At 37.5% G+C, this 18,263-nt stretch overlaps 1 long non-coding RNA gene across 1 annotated transcript in view; it reads right to left on the reverse strand.

Annotated features, from left to right (window-relative positions):
• Positions 1 to 5,648, reverse strand: part of LOC138843380 (uncharacterized) — a 34,164-nt gene extending 28,516 nt beyond the window's left edge. The window contains exon 1 of the long non-coding RNA XR_011378039.1: positions 5,353 to 5,648. This is a non-coding gene — a long non-coding RNA (uncharacterized lncRNA). The remainder of the gene's footprint in view (positions 1 to 5,352) is intronic.
• Between the last annotated feature and the right edge of the window lie 12,615 nt (positions 5,649 to 18,263).

The following is an 18,263-nucleotide window of genomic DNA, read 5'->3' on the forward strand; positions in this document are numbered from 1 at the left end:
CCATAAGTTTTATATTTTGTACTGTCATCCTCATGTGTTTCCAAATTTTTTTAATTTCTTTTTTAATTTCTTCAATGATTCACTGTTAATTCAGGACCATGTTGTTCAGTGTCTACATATTTGCATATAATCTAGGTATTTGAGTTGTTGATTTCCTGGTTTATGTGGTCAGAGAAGATACAAGGTATGATTTAGATTTATTTTTTTTTTTTTTGTTTAATATGCTGATGCTTGCTTTACAGCCTAGCATTTGCTCTATCCTCAAGAAAATTTCAGTCACTGATGAGAAAAATGCGTATTCTTGCAACTATAGGCCAAAAAATTCAGTAGATATCAGTTAGGTCATTTTGTCCATAGTGTCGATTAGCTCTGTTGTTTCTTTGTTGATTTTCTGTCTAGTTGATCTGTCCATTGATGAAAGTGGAGTATTGCAGTTCCCCATTAACACTGTATTGGAGTCTATGTATCCCAATACATTCACTAATACTTCCTTTAAATAGTCAGGCACCCTGTAATTGGGTGCATGTACATTTATAAGGTGACATCTTCATGCCTTTATACACTGGTGTGCTGCAGATAGTGAAAACCATTTTTTAACATTTGAAAATTCAGCAAATTGGTCATTTAGCCATTGGTAAACTGACAAAAAGTTATGGTAGGGAATATTTAAATCATATTAATTAGCTCATTCTACACTCCATGGCTTTAGTTTCCCCTAGAGAGCTAGTTTACCAACATAACACCACATACATGTACTGTACTCAGGAACATTCCTTAACAAATTTCCTTCATTTAACATGCCATTTCAGGGTCTGATTCCTGGGAAAGAAATTTGTTATCCATGGATATTTTAAGGAAGTAATCCCCAAAGGGGATATTTTAGCAAGTTCATCCACTACTGGATGTCAATGAGAACTTCATTACTGGTGTCATGTGGTATGCCAATACCCCTGACATGACTTAGGGGTGATATTTTTTATAGTATCCCAATTGGTGAACTGGGATTGAAAGTCTCATAGAACATCTTCAGACATCTAAGTGATTCAGGTTACTTGTAATTACAGGTGATGCAATTAGATCCCTTGCCTGAGTGAGGAGATTCATTTAAGAAATATGATAGCGGGATGAAGGTAATTAATCATCAACTTACAGAAAAGTCTAAAAATCAGACGATGCCCTTTGTAGCATAAAAAAACAGTTATTTAACAGAGTCAGAAGGCAGAAAAAAGCTGATAAGCTGATGTCAAGTGTTAGATTTAATAACAAAGAAAGCAGTGATATTGACTTCTCAATCCCATAAAATCTGTTGTGCCAAGTCAGGGTTCTAGTTGGGAATAGCTAGCAACTTTGGACTTAAAACATGAATATCTACGTCAATGCAATCAGCAATATTGAAACTCCAGGTTCCCTAAGACACCTTGGATCTGAAGAAGTACTTACTTCTTCCCTCTTAAAAACTAGAAATTTCTGCTATTCCCCCATTCTTTGAGACTCTACAGAGTATCTTGATTATAAATTAAAAAATCTACTAGCCTTTTCCACCCTGCATGATAAACAATAGCAAGTAAAATCATGAATAAACTTTTCTTGGGAAGTACTGAGTCTGTTTTGGGAGGGCAATTATTATGTGTATTAGTCCATTGTTATCAATACTATGCTTAAGACAACTAAGATTGGATAATTTTATGACAACAAAGGTATTATTTAGCCCACCCTCCTGGAAGCTGGGGGTCTAAACAACGTGTCATAGTTTTTAGTGAATACCCCATGGTTGCATTACATGCTGGATTGCAATGGCATGCCCAGTGTGTGTATAGGTGCAAAGGATTACACCTTGATTGAGGAAGCCAGAGAGTTTTGGGAATCAGGCTTAGACTTTTAAAACAATTCACTTTCATGAGAACCCATTCCAGAACAGCATACTCCTTTACAGGAGCAATATTTAAAATAATCTAAGGGTCTCACACTAGGTCCAAGCATCATCCCATAGTGCCACCTCAGGGACCAAGCATCCAATACATGAATCTTGGCATAGGGAAGAGGGACAAAACACATCTGAATTATAGCAAAATACCACAAATGAGCTAGGGCCTATCAAGTAAGGATCACCATGAAAAGGCAATATGCATGGTATAGAATTCTGAAGATGTAGAATTAAAGAAGATATGACAAAAAGTTGAAAATGTGATAGTTGAAGAATCTAGCATTGTAGTGCAGTGAGTTAAGCCACTATCTGCAACACCAGCATCCCATAAGTGCACTGATTTGAGTCACAGCTGCTCTAATTCCAATCCAGCTCTCTTCTAATGTGCCTGCAAACAGATACGACTCAAGTACTTGGACCTCTGCCACCTACATGGGAGACTTGGCTGGAGCTCCTGGGTCCTGACTTTAGACTGGCCTAGCCCCAGCCATGTGGGAAGTGAATCAGCAGATGGATGATCTCCGTTTCCATCTCTCTCTCTCTCTCTGTGACTCTGCCTTATTTATGAATATAAATAAATAAATATTTTTAAATATGGAAGCTTATTCCTATGGGAATATGTTCACTTGACAGAAGGTTTAGCACCCTGTAAAGTTCTATGTGTTACAATATTAGTGAACTGTCAAATTAAATTTGGTAAACTTGAAAAATTGATAGCTTACATAAATTGAACTTGAACTGGCACAAGAGTCATCATCAGTTATTACTGTAATGATTAAAGGACTCAGAGAAATGGGAGTGAGAGAATGGATATAAGGCCATAAAACTGAAACTAGTACCTCTGGTTCATGGGAGGACCAAGATGATATTCATGTTACCATTATCATTACTAGTGATTAAAAACATGCCATTTAGAAAGGAAATACACTAGGGTGTATCACAAGAGATACATCACAGAATTGTTGTCTGTGTTACCAGTATATAGTGTGAGGCCTTACAACAATAGAGACCAAGGTTAATCACTAGAATAAATATGGAAAATTTATTCTATTAAATGAGAAATTTGAGCTAGAGTCTGAGGTGTTTATGCAGATGATTAAAGAAGATAGTGGCCAGTGCCGCAGCTCACTAGGCTAATCCTGCGCCTTGCGGCGCTGGCACACCGGGTTCTAGTCCTGGTCGGGACGCCAGATTCTGTCCTGGTTGCCTCTCTTCCAGATCAGCTCTCTGCTGTGGCCAGGGAGTGCAGTGGAGGATGGTCCAAGTCCTTGGGCCCTGCACCCCATGGGAGACCAGGAGAAGCACCTGGCTCCTGGCTTCGGATCAGCGTGGTGCACCAGCTGCAGCGTGCCGGCCACGGCGGCCATTGGAGGGTGAACCAACGGTAAAAGGAAGACCTTTCTCTGTGTCTCTCTCTCTCACTGTCTACTCTGCCTGTCAAAAAAAAAAAAAAAAAAAAAAAAGAGATAGTGTTCCAAGACAAACTAGTAACAAGCAGTCACTCAATCTATAAAATCCAAGGACACAGAACTGGTAATCAGCTTCCTAGCCCTCCCAGAAGTCATGATTTTTGATTGAGCAATTGTCCATTATTCAGAGCTGAGTCATTTTCCTAAGCACTGGATCCCCACTGAAGGGGGATATTTTTCACCTGAGAATATTCATTTATTGTGGACCTGATCTGGAAGTTTACAACCCGGACTTCAAGTCTTTGCCTAGTGCCATAATAATATGAACGTTTTGAGGGTGAGAATCTTGGGAGAAGGTGTGTATGTATTATGGAATGGTCGATAACTAAGTTTTCATAGAGGACTTCAAAAAATTGTATTATTTCTGAAATTGCATGATACTTCCTATCACAAATGCTCTCTCAGAACATAGCCACTCTATGTTAGAAAGTGCAGATTGTGCCCTCTGTGCCCTTTGTGGGCTTCTATTAACAGCCTCAATTAATAGGTGTGACAAACGGGAGCACATATTTTGAACCTGTATCTTTTCTCACTAAACTTTCCCTTATAATCCGTATGATATGATTTTTGTCATCTTGGACCACAAAGACAGTCCTGTTTGGAAAAGGAGTGCAGCTAGTATCTACCACAGTTGGCTAAAACTTTAGGTAAGCATATGACCAATTTGCCAGTCTAGTGAGCGGTTTGGCCTGAAATCAGATCTTTTCCATCCTTATGAAGCCATTCTAGCTGACAATGCATGGGATAGACAAAGGCCCTTCTGACAATTCTCTGTGTAAATTGGAGGTTCATGAGAAAAAGAAATAACATTTGAAACATATATGTTTGCTTACTGTAACTTTGAAGATTTGAAATCAAGTTACCATTTTTGTGATAACAACACTTTACATACACTCTGTAAATGTTTCAAGAATTTGCTAATTATACTAGAATAATTACAAAGCTTCATACAAAATGAGATCAAAAGATAATCTGCTTTGTGCAAAATATTTCTGTCAGGATTTCCCCCTTTGGGAACTGGCTGGGTTACCGCAAAGGAAGAGTCGAGGAGACTGAGGAAGGTCAAGCTAAACACACTTTATTGATACTCTAGGTGACTAGGAGGAGAGATGGCTCAAGCCTATTCCTGTGGGCACTAGGCACTATGGACCAGGGAGAGAGGCTGAGCAACCTCTGGTTTACAGTGTCTGAGGGTCCCCTTACATACAGTTTCTAGAGTCTAGCCCCGCCCACATTCCGACCTCCCAGGGTTCTGTAGTCATGGCAAGGACAGTTTGTGGTTAGGCTGTCTAGTTAGGCTGTGGGTTTTCAAATCTTACCAGCGAGGGTGCTTACCTTTCTACTTTTCTTTCAAGCTGTACTACTGCACAGTTACTTTCTTTCAAACGGCACTACAGTTACTTTGTTTCAAAGGGTGCTACAATTACTTTCTCCATGAATGGTTCCCTAACAATTTCTGAATTTCATGCAGAGATTTTTCTTACACATATTTCCATGTACTTTTTGAAAACAATTTACATGCATTGATTTCAAAAATTTTTGAGTCACAATAAACATAATTAAAAAATTTATTTTTATTGATTTGAAATCAGAAAGAGAGTAAAAGAGAGAGAGACAAGGAAGTCTTCCACATTCTTGTTCCCTTGCAAATGTCCACAGCAGCCAGGCTGGGCCAGTCTGAATGCAGAAGTCAAGAACTCCATCTGGATCTGCCATGTGGATGGCAAGGACACACAATTGCTTCATTCATCTTCAGCTGCCTACCAGGGTGCTTATTAGCAGGAAGCTTGTCGCTCCCCCTCTCGCGGAGGAACGACACTGGACACTGCACTGTTCTTTTGTCTGCTCGGCCCTTCCTGGGTTAGCTGCCGTTCCCTCACTCACGGAGGAATGATGCCGTCCCGGGTTAGCTGCCGCCCCCTCCACCTCCATGGAGGGGTGGCACCCCCTGCCACTTACCCCGCTTCCGCAGAGGAGTGGCACACCGCCGGCCAGCTCTCAGGGGTTCCTCAGATGTTGCTCTCAGATGTTCCTGGTGCATGTTGTCTCTCTCCTCCTTTATAGTCCTCTTCCACCAATCCATGCTCTGCTGCCCACATGCCGAGCACGCTGCTCTCCTCCAATCAGGAGCAGGATCAGCTCCTGCAGTTTATTGGTCGAACTGGAGGCAGCTGCGTAGAAGTTGTTTGGTCCCTCTCAACGCCATATTGTGGGAGAGCAGATGCATAGAATAAGTCTTAATTCCAGTAACTTAGTCTAGTCTCAGTTGCTCCCCACAAAGCTGACAGGAAGTAGAGGCTGAAGTTAATTTCTAGGTACACTTCTACAGGATGTGGGTGCCCCAAGCAGTGGTTTAATCCCCTGCACAACAATGCCCACCACTAAATTTATTTTTAATTATGTTTTCTACAAACTTTTTGAAGTCCCCAAATATCCTTTGTCATGATCATTGTAGCCATTATATTTCATTGCATTTTCATACAAACTTCAGGTTGAGTGAAAAATTAAAGCCTCCTGGGGTTCTAATTTAGCTTTAATTAAAATAACAATATTAACTATGAAAAGACACTGTTTTTCAATCCAGTCTTTCCTATTGCTGCAGGATCCAAAGGGTGTTTTAAATGTTTCTGTCCTTAATGGAATTCTTGAAGCTAATTTTGAATTATAATAATATGATCATTCAACATTTGTCAACACTTCTAAAATTAGAAAACTTACCCAAGTTTAAAACCCTTAAGTCACACTTCAACTATTATGCTCACTTATTAGAGCTATGGAAAAAGCTACTGTTTCACTGTTAGTGCTACAGTCCTGCAGAACTTATCACCACTCTAACTTAAAGAAGCAATGGAATCTTCTCTCTACACAACTGTGAACAATTCACTTCTGGGACCCCATCTTGAGCTTGTTTACATATCTTCTACCAAGTATTCAAGTGTATAGTCTGCATTCAGTATGGCTCTTTTAAAGCATTCAAGTGTTTCTTTTAAAGGCAATGAATAAATAAAGTACTTGCTGTAGTTAGTTAGTTCATTTGTAGCATGACCCCAAGAAATAAGATTTAAGGAACATGTAGAACAGGAAAAGAAAAAAGAAAAGCCAGACTAAAGTCCATTATTGAGATCCCTGCTGAGACAATGTTATCATTACTATTGTGGATTCATTATTATCCCTAGTGTAGCATCCCTAGTGTATTATACTATTCTCCTCAAGATTTATATCTATGCAATCCAGAATTGCTGACCTGTAACAGAACACTCTGGAACATTAATAACGTCCATTGCTCACTATTTGAGTGTTGCTCCTTGAGGTGCTCCCTGCATTTTCAACCTATCCTGTAATTGGCTTAGACGTGTACCATACTAAAATCTGAGTCATAAAGCAGAACTCAGGGTGAAAATTTAGATTGGAAACTAATACCATTTGGCAGCCTGATCTCGCAAAGAACTCATCACCACCATTAAAACAAATCAATTGTGAGCTCGAGGTCCATAGCATCAGTTTCTACTACAAATTCATTTTAGTATTCAAAGGTTTTGTTTACCACACTAGTATCGTATTATCTCTTTTCTCATTATTGAATAATGCCATTTTTATTCTTTTATGATAGCTGAAAATTCTGGAATGAGTAGTAATAATTGTTTGTTTAACTAGAGATAACAAAGAAACATGCATTCCCTAAGGAGAGAAAAAAAAAAAAACACTGAAGTTTTGAACATATTTCTACACCATTATCAAACATTATGCTCAAATGCAAATAATTGTTAAAGACTAATATTTCTAAACTTCATTTGTCCAGAAAATTCAACATATTTAATTCTTTAGATATACAACCAGGACATGTATTACTTCTCAAAATTAAGATATACATAAAGTAATTTAAATCTTTCAGTGCTATTCTGGAAACATGGAAAAGATATATAAGATAAAAAAGCCCAATAAAATATATTTGAAAATCATAAATAAACCTTACAATTTTCTTTTATAAGCATTTTTGAAAATATTATATGAATACAAAATTATTCAGAATAAACAATATTATTTTTCAACAAAATCACAAATGAACTCATTCATAGTACTGAAAGAAAAGCCTTTATTCAGAAATTTAAAAAGGATTACCGCTGGCACAGTGGCTCACTAGGCTAATCCTCCGCCTGCGGCACCGGCACCCCGGGTTCTGGTCCCGGTTGGGGTGCTGGATTCTGTCCCAGTTGCTCCTCCTCCAGTCCAGCTCTCTGCTGTGGCCTGGGAGTGTGGTGGAGGATGGCTCAAGTCCTTGGGCCCTGCACCCTCATGGGAGACCAGGAGGAAGCACCTGGCTCCTGGCTTCGGATCAGTGCGGTGTGCTGGCGGCAGCAGTCATTGGGGGGTGAACCAATGGAAAAGGAAGACCTTTTCTCTGTCTCTCTCTCTGTCTACTCTGCCTGTCAAAAAAATAAATAAATAAAAAAGGATTTCATTATTTTTAAAATAAATGTAGGCAGATAATTTGTGGATTTATTGACACATGAGGATGTTTGCAAAGTTCAAGGAAAAATAGAATTAAATGAGAAGATTACTTGATGTAATTTTTAAAACCCATGCGTATCTGTAAATAATAAATATTTTTCTATGAACCTTTTGAAGATCTCTTGCATTTGTTGTGTTAAATATCTGCTGGGGTCATATTTATTTATTGAAATACTCTTTACAACAGAGGAAAAGGCCTCATGGGAAAATGTCAGGTTTTTACTTTTCATTTGACAAATATTTTCATAACAACTGTGTTTAAAGAAAAACATCGGTTTTATATCAGGGCTATGAAATGACAATCTCAGTAAAATATTTACAATTTTTTTTTTGTTTCTAAAGACCGTAAAAATCTGGTGATAATTGGTAAAACAAAAGAACTGTGTTGCTAGCAAAACAATGATTGAATTGTCTTGCTAAATATCTTGAATTTGACACATACTTGCTTTTGTTAACAAATTATATAAAATTATAGTACTTGTTTATGTGGCTGGTATTACATTTAATCAGAATATTTCAAACAAACGAATGTTAAAAGTTCTGCTGAACTAAATGTTGTTTGGAGAGAAATACATGAAGAACCTCATGATGATTCTTCATAAATGCTAATTATTTTAATACTAAAAATAAAAAGCTTATAATCTTATCATGTTAAGAATTTCCAAATATTAGACAGTGAAGTCAAAGGTAAAGGTACTCTTTTGGACATCTTACCCATCCTTACCTATTGTTGCAAGTTGTATCCCCCAGGTAGCAAACTGTGAGATGAAGAAAAGTGTATGGAAATTTATTAGAGAAATTTCTTGGACTAAAAATCTTTGAAGGTGAAGGGAGAGAAACAGCATTGGACAGCTGGAGGGATTAAGCTGTGATGTAGCCTCAATTAGAAGCTTCAGCCTATCCAAAAAAGACTGCTGAACCTGAGACGTCCTGTTCAGAGTGGTCCTGAACTTGGAAGAGAGTACTGAGTCTTCGCATCCTTCTCTAAAGCAGTCTTTGATTGTGAACTTCATAAGACAATACAATCTTAAGCTAACTCTTAAGTAAGGCAAATCTACATTGAGCTAACAACTGAGAGCTTGTACTAGGATAGCTCCAGGGAGCTGATACAGGATGGAGATGTTTTATTCTTGAAAGGGAATCTGGGTAATGCATTTCACAAACCAGTACAATGTATTCCTTTTGCTACATTATGCTACTTCTTCATTTAAGTTTGAGGAATACTTCCCCCAGGATTATAGCATACTTATTCTTCTAGGGAAAACATAAAATAGGAAAGATAATGAAACATATTGCATCCTGTACTTTCATAGTTAGGCTTTGAACTTTACTGGTGTCCATCATATCTTATCTCTCTTTCTCATTATTATCTATTCTAGATTGCTGTCAAAAATCAAGTAACAACTCTGCTGATGTCAGTGGCAAAATTGCTAGTGACTCAAATTCTCACTCATCAGTGTAAAAATATAATATTCATAGGAATTCCAGGTGGTCTTGTTTTTTTGAGATGATGTTAAATAGAAGGTATAAGAAGCAACATAGCTCTGGGCCAGATCATCAATTAATACTGATGTTTATTCCAAGTGAATACAGACTGTTCAGATCGGCTTTTCTAATAAAAATGGCAAAGAAACAATTTGACAAATCAATGGCTATATACCCTGTACCAGAGGCCATGTTAATTTTCTCTAGCAAATATGTTACATCTGGCCTGGCAGCTGTAGTGGGACTATTACCTGGTTAAATCTGCAGTTATCCACTGTCATCATTCAGGTTCCATCTGTTTTTGTACTTGAACCAGATGTGCAAATTAAATGGAGAGATGACAGAACCATAGATCCTCCAGATCTTTAAGAGCTGTACTAATTTCTGCCATTTCCCTTGGGATTCAGTATTGTTCCTCATTCACTTCATTGACTGAGGATTAGTACATTTTTATTTTTTAAGATTTATCTATTTATTTGATAGGTAGAATTACAGAAAGAGAGGGAGAGAGAGGGAAATAGAGATCTTCCATCTGCTGGTTCATTCCCCAGGTGGACAAAATTGCCAGCGCTAAACCACGTCAAAGCCAGGAGCCAGGACCTTCATCTATGGCTCCCACATGAATTGGAGAGGCCCAAACACTTTGGAAAACTTTCAATGCTTTTCCAAAGCTATTAGCAGGGAATTGGATTTGGGGTGAAGCAGCCAAGACACAAATCAGCACTCGTAAGGGATGTTTACATTGTAGGTGTTGTTTTTATTCTACACACTGAAATGCCAACTGGTCCCTGCAACATTTATATATATATATATATATATATATATACACACACACACACATATATAATACATATATATAATATATATATTTATTTGTGAGTTTGTGTGTATGTGTATATGCGGTGTGTGTGTGTGTATAGTACTGAAATCCAATTTGAGGCTTAGATATATTTTTACAAAACTAACAGCATTGATACCTTGTACTGTAATCCTCCTGGGTGTTACAATAAGGACAGACATACCCTGGTATTTGCAGGGGAAGAACCTAGCAAAAATGCATTTCACAATTTCACACCTAATACAGGAACTTTATTATATCTCCCCCACCCCCATTCACTACTTCAAGTACTGGACCAGGAAGAAAACCTTATATTTTTAATGCAAGTAAATCTTTCCTTAGAAGGTAAGAACATAATCTAGATTTTACAAACATTTGAAACATAAATAAATGACCTGTTAGTTTTATTACTTTAAAAACTACATGGCTACCATTATGACACCCATAGAATAGAAAAACAAATAATTCTGGGGAAAAGATATATTCTCTACCATTATTGAAACCTTCTGATAATAAAGATCATTGAAATAACTTCTTAGGGGTTTGGAGTCTTACAATTGGGTTTTCATAATAACAGTTCTTTTCCTGCAAACTAAGAAACAAATAACAATTTTTGTTTACTTAATTTGTCTATTTCCATTATGTGCATGTTGACTGGTGAGTTAACTACATGGTGTATTTGGACCATGGCCACACTCTAAACCTAACCTACACCATATGCCTATGTACTCACATACCGTATGTATTTCACTCTCACAAGGGCCTGTAAAGATGCTCTGGCATACTGCATCTTCATGTCAACTTGAGATCTATATCCAATTGTCCTCAGAATGTACATACGTTGACATAAAATAACAGCTATAGGTCCCTTTGAAAAAGGAATGGTTACCATGCAAAGGTGTTGTGATGTTACAGTTCTCCCTCTTGGTGAATGAAACCCTTCTTTAGTCAGTGTGTTCCATATCAGAATCTTAGCTTAAACCGGAAATGGAGCAAGAAATCCTGACGTTTTATTAAGTGTTCGTTTGAGTCTTGATTTTCTATCTTTGGTTAGGTAAAGTGAGCTTTACTTGTAGTAACTGTCCATAGATTTTGCCATTAAGGAAACCATTGTCTTCTTAAGCCTTTCCATAGAGCTTTGAGGGCTAGTCCTTCAAATTGGCATTTCCTCTGGTTATTTTGTCCCCTTTCTTCTGATGACTAAGGCTTGACAGTAATTGAGAGGCATCTGTTGTTAATAGGGAGAAATAGGGCTCTACTACAGATCCAGAGGGTGCAGGAAAATCTGGAAAGGCATGCCTTTGGGATATAGCAATAAAAGTATTCCAGTCTCAACTGTTGGGATCTCATTTTTCCTAACAAGGAACCTAATCTTGTCATAACAGATCTACTTAATTTAAGAGCAACATTTTTGGAGCTCTACTAGAGTGATGATTTTATCCTCATTTTTTTCTTCCTTCTATTTACATAATTTCAAAATCTTATATACTCGCAAGAAGGCTTTATGGATTCCATGAAAAGGGTTTACTTCTTAATTAATCACTTAATTCTTCTTGTCTTTAAGATATGTTATCCTTAGTAAGATTACTCAATGCCAGAATCTTCATACTCATTAATTGTCCTTATTCCCAAAAGCTTGATATTTTGTATCTGATAGTAAATTCCCTTCAGTGGGAATATTACCCCAATTCACTACAATGTTTAAAATTGCACTATTACATAGTGCCAGGAGCTCACTGTGCTGTGCCTGTCTAACTTCTAGTGATCAAGACTTCATTGCCAGCTAAACAGTATTTAATGTGAAAAATCATCTTAATATTTACTGTGTCAAATCATTACTAATATTGAGTGGTATATGTTGAAATGCTCAGAAGTAGATTTTAAAAATGTCTTTGGGGGCCAGCACTGTGGCTCACTAGGCTAATCCTCTGCCTGTGGCACCGGCACCCTGGGTTCTAGTCCTGGTTGGGGCACCGGTTCTGTCCCGGTTGCTCCTCTTCCAGTGCAGCTCTCTGCTGTGGCCCGGGATGGCAGTGGAAGATGGCCCAAGTGCTTGGGCCTTGCACCCGCATGGGAGACCAGGAGGAAGCACCTGGCTCCTGGCTTCGGATCAGCGCAGCGCACCGGTCTTAGCGGCCATTTGGGGGATGAAGGAAGATCTTTCTCTCTGTCTCTCTCTCTCTCTCTCTCTCTCTCACTGTCTAACTCTGCCTGTCAAAAAAGTGTCTTTGAAATAGATGCCAATATAGATAACAACATGTTTGAGGTTTATTGAGGAGTTTCATTGGGATCCTTGCTTCCTGATGGGGAGCTTTTGAAAGCAGTGGTGGGCGGACAGAACTTGGGCTATGATGTGGTTCCAGTGGGAAGAAGGTCACACATAGGATTTTGTGTAAATCAAGATTAATTCTATGGGGGCATTCATATCCTTAAATGAAAGCTAGTAATTGTGAACTGTTTTTGCAAAGGGGCGTTATTTTGAGTGGAACAACTCAAATTAGTGAATGAGATCTGCAAGAAAACTGAAAGCCAAGGCTCTCTTCATGCAACACTTTCAGCAGCTTGGCGAATAAGTCTTGAAAGGGATCTGGTTGATGAATACCAGATGCTATTATATCTACTAATGTGGAACATATCCCTCCACCCCACCTCTCTTTAAGGATTGCATTTTATAATTACTCCTTGGAGCATTCATCATCAACATGGATCTTACTTGGGACTGCATTGTGTACTTCCAAAAAGCTATGTTGAAGAGCTAATGTCCAGTACCTCAGATTGTGACATTATCTGCAAATGGAGTCTTACACAGGTAATCAGGTTGAAATGAGGTCATTTAGATGAGGTGACAGGAAATTAACCTGAAATAAACTCATTGCAGTATGACTTATGTCTTTATAAAAGAGAAGGGTTGGTATATGGGAAGAGACACACAGAGAAAGAAAACAAGATAAGAAATTGTGTAATGCCACATGCACACCAAGGATTATAGTGATAGATCTACAAGGTAAAGGGCTATAAAGAGTAGCTAGGAAGAGGTGAGGAAGGATTCTCTTACAATGTTCAGGGGAAGGATGGCCCTGTTGGCATTGTGACTGGATTTCTAACCTTTACAATAGAGACTATATTTTTTATTCTAACCCATCAAGTTTTGGTTGCTTTCATATGGTAACCTTAGGAACTTAATTGTAGAAACTAAAACAAAAACATTAATAATTCATTGAGAACTTTTTCAATGTAAATAATTATATTCTTCATTAAAATTTGCCCCTTTAATTTGAGGGTATACAATAAAGATATAATTTAAGAAAGAACATAAAATATTTAGATGTTGCTATTTTTTTTTTTTTTTTTGACAGGCAGAGTTAGACAGTGAGAGAGAGAGAGAGAGACAGAGAGGAGAAAGGTCTTCCTTCCATTGGTTCACTCCCCTAATGGCCACTACAGCCGGTGCACTGCGCCGATCTGAAGCCAGGAGCCAGGTTCTTCCTCCTGGTCTCCCATGCGGGTGCAGGGAGTGCTGGACCCGCAGGTGGAGGATTAGCCTAGTGAGCCACAGCACAAGCCAGATGTTACTATTTAACATTATAATAATATTAATGGTTAATAACAAATATGAAGAAAAGCAATATCACATATTGATCATTGAGCAAGGTAAAAACCAGATATTAATTAAAGCGACCTGTGTAGATATCATTGAAAAAGTAATGTCTGAGTAGAGACAATGCAATGCCTTCGTGGGAACATGTCTGACAAATGACAGGGAATTTAATGAGTCAAAGTTACTAGAGTGGGTGATATTATGAAGTGGATTATAGGACAAGTCAAGGTGCTAGATTACAAAAAAATGGAATAGGCCGGCGCCGCGGCTCACTAGGCTAATCCTCTGCCTAGTGGCGCCGGCACACCGGGTTCTAGTTCCGGTTGGGGTGCCGGATTCTGTCCCGGTTGCCCCTCTTCCAGGCCACCTCTCTGCTGTGGCCAGGGAGTGCAGTGGAGGATGGCCCAAGTGCTTGGGCCCTGTATCCCATGGGAGACCAGGATAAGTACCTGGCTCCTGCCATCAGATCAGGACGGTACGCTGGCCGTGGCGGCCATTGGAGGGTGAACCAACGGCAAAGGAAGACCTTTCTCTCTGTCTCTGCTGTTTCCAGGGAGTGCAGTGGAGGATGGCCCAGGTGCTTGGGCCCTGCACCCCATGGGAGACCAGGAAAAGCACCTGGCTCCTGGCTCCTGCCATCGGATCAGCGCAGTCCGCCGGCCGCGGCGGCCATTGGAGGGTGAACCAACGGCAAAGGAAGACCTTTCTCTCTGTCTCTCTCTCTCTCACTGTCCACTCTGCCTGTCAAAAAATAAAAAAAATAAAAAATAAAAAATAAATGGAATATAAATGGTTAAATTCTGACATAAAAATTGCTTACTTTTAACTTTCATTTTATTATAGACGGGGAAAGAGAGAGGGAGAAAAAGACAGAGAGAACATTCATATTTGTTGTTTCATTCCCTCAAGGCCTGTAATACCCTGGGTTGGGATAGAGATGTAGCTGGGAATTGGTAATATAATCCAGCCTGATCATGTAGATCGTAGAAACTTAATTATTTCAACTATCACCACTGTCTCTCATATTCTGCACTAGCAGGTACCTGGAGTCTGGAACCAGAGCTTGTAATCAAATCCAGGTTACTTTGTGAGTTTTAGGTGTCTTAACGAAATACCCACTTCCTGACATATTATTTAAAAATTTATTATTAAAAATATTTAGCTGTTATTTTGAAAGTTGATATTTGCATTACTGTTCACAGACAAAAATTTAGAATAATATCTCTTCTAGCAAGGTTTATATTTTCCTTATTATCCAGTTTTGGTAGCAAAAGTCTATTAGCTTCATAAGAATATTTTATTCACCTTTACTCCAGTTCTTGAAAAAAAGTTCTGGTATATCAGGCTTAAATCCTTTTATATATTTGTTAGGACTTAGATCAAAATCAGATATATCAAAAACAGATATATCTCTTCACTTATACGCATTATTTAACTTATTTAAAACATTAATGTGTGATTATTATATTTTACTTTATCTTGATGTAGTTTTTTATTAGTACCATTAATTTTAGCATATGTTTTCATCATATTTAAGATAATATTTCTCTTGTAATTTTAAATCCCAAGTATTAATAATTCTATATTTTATTAGATAAAATGAAGAATTTTTGAAGTCTTTCTTTGGAAAATATAGGAAGAAAATAGATTTGTTCAAAGGTTACTTAAAAGCTTGAAGAACCACTAGGGTGGCTGTGTGAGCAGGTTTGGTGGAACGCACGGAAATCACAGGCACACTCTGAACAGAGAGCTTGTTCTCTGAAGATGCTAGCTCTGATATTACGGAGCTGGAGACACAGCCATGCTGTGCGCAAAAGCTTCCTGTGTTCCCAAGAAGTTGTCTAGCACACTGCTGTCTTACTGCCTTTCAAACGCCGTATGAGTGCTACTGTTTTCCACTAAAACCACTACAAGGAAGGTTTTCTGTGGTTCATCTGTTTTCTCTGTATTTACTATTATAAGGCTATGTAAAGGATGCATCAGCTATAAGGCACTGAATCCATGGAGCACTCAGGTTCTTTTTTTAACTTTTATTTAATAAATATAAATTTTCCTAAGTACAGCTTATGGATTACAGTGGCTTTTCCCCCCAATAACTTCCCTCCCACCTGCAACCCTCCTATCTCCCACTCCCTCTCACATTCCATTCACATCAAGATTCATTTTCAATTATCTTTATATACAGAAGATCAATTTACTATATATTAAGTAAAGGTTTCAACAGTTTGCACCCACACAGAAACACGAAGTGTAAAGTACTGTTTGAGTACTAGTTATAGCATTAATTAACATTGTACAACATATTAAGGACAGAGATCCTACACAGGGAGTAAGTGCACAGTGACTCCTTTTGTTGACTTAACAAATTGACACTCTTGTTTATGGCGTCAGTAATCTCCCTAGGCTCTAGTCATGAGTTGCCAAGGGTATGGAAACCATTTGAGTTCGCTGACTTTGATCTTATTCAGACAAGGTCATAGTCAAAGTGGAAGTTCTCTCCTCCCTTCAGAGAAAGTTACCTCCTTCTTTGATGGCCCATTTTTTTTTTTTTTCCAGAGTGTCTTGGCTTTCCATGCCTGAAATACTCTCATGGGCTCTTCAGCCAGTTCCGAAGGCCTTAAGGGCTGATTCTGAGACCAGAAGCACTCAGGTTCTTAATGTGCAACTTCAATGAAGTATCACGTGTATCATTGAAGTTCCATCACTTGTTGATTTTGATCATTTGAATAATAGGAAATATTGCTCCAAGAAACACTAATCCTCTCACAAATAAATTGCAACCTCTAAAATTTAAAACTATATCAAGTATGTTGCACTTTTATAAAGCTCAAAAGCATATAAAACAATACAGATTTTTTGGAAAGATAAGTATATATGATAACAATATGAGTATAAAGGATAGTCCTTCAATATCATAGCTAGTAGCCACATGTAACTCTTGAATACTTAATATATGGCAAGTGTGGAAAAAGATATACTCTAATTACAAAATATACATCTGACACCAAATGCTTAGTATCGAATTTTTAAAGAACTAATGAGATAGACATGTACAAATGGCAAGTACCAGAACTGAGCAACAAATTCCTTATATGTTTATTTACTATTGGCATGTGCCTTTCAAATAAATATTTTGAGCTAAAAAAATTAAGAACTTACACGACTTTTACAAATGTATATGCAATGTAGTAGAAAACTAGCTTTAAAATTTACTAAAGTATAGTTAAATGTACTACATTTAACTGACTTAAATTTTGAAACATAATATTCTCAGAAATGTACTACCAGAGCACATATTATTTTACTATGGGTATTTTTCTGAAATCAAAATATATTAAATAGTATATTTTAAACAGTACATATTATTATAGATACCATGTAAATGAAGCACAAGATAGGAGTGACCCTGTGGTCCACTGAGATAATAGGCAGATGCTTTGTGTGTGGGCTTGTGGCTTATAAGATTGTTGGGAAGTCAAGATTTATAAAATGCTTGCTAATTAAATAACACAGCTCACTTATTTAAAAATGAAATTGAGATACTTCATTAATATTTTAAAACATTGAAATGATATTTTTATAATTAGGCTAGTATAATAGAATACATGGTCTTTAGAAAAATTATGTATTGTTAACCTCACTATATTTCTATTATATCTTGTTTCACACTGTTAGAAATAAAAAACAAGGAGTGATAATAATAAATTCCAGGTAGTTTGCTTTAGATGTAAAGAATAAAGCTATAGGATTACCACATGCAATTTGTTTCATTCAAGGTGCATCAAAATCTTACCAAGGACTCCACACCAAATTTAGAGTGAGAGTCCAGGATCTTGCCTATAGCTGTGAAGAACAGCATGCTTTTCCCTGCACACATCTCTAAATTAACTTCCTGTCACCAAGTCTAACTTGCTGCTTTCCCTCTTACTTTAGCTGTAATATGGAAAGCATATCTACCTGTCATAACCTTCGAATTTTATCTTCAGCTAAACTACTTTTCCTTCAGATATTCCCATGCCTTCCATATTTCATTTTGTTTCTATTTACATGTTAATTTTCTGGAAATGGCATCCTTTAGAATCCTATTGAAAATTGTAGTCTGTATTGCAATTTTGCTCTAAATAGTTCTTTTACTGTTCAATATTTCTCTCTCTTTATATGCTTATTGCCATTCTTCCTCATCATAACTTAAACTTGAGAAGATAGAGACAGTCTATTTTGTTCACTCCTAAATCAACTACTCTTGAAAAAGTAACTGGTGTATACATACATATATATATATATGTATATGTATACATATATGCATATGTGTATATATATATATATATAGAGAGAGAGAGAGAGAGAGAGAGAGAGAGTATTCGGTACATATTAAGTCTACTCCCAAAACTGAGTGTATTAAATAAAATAAATGATGAATAATTGAATGAGTTGCAATTA

Source organism: Oryctolagus cuniculus, chromosome 8 (assembly GCF_964237555.1).
Source record: "Oryctolagus cuniculus chromosome 8, mOryCun1.1, whole genome shotgun sequence".
NCBI lineage: Eukaryota > Metazoa > Chordata > Mammalia > Lagomorpha > Leporidae > Oryctolagus > Oryctolagus cuniculus.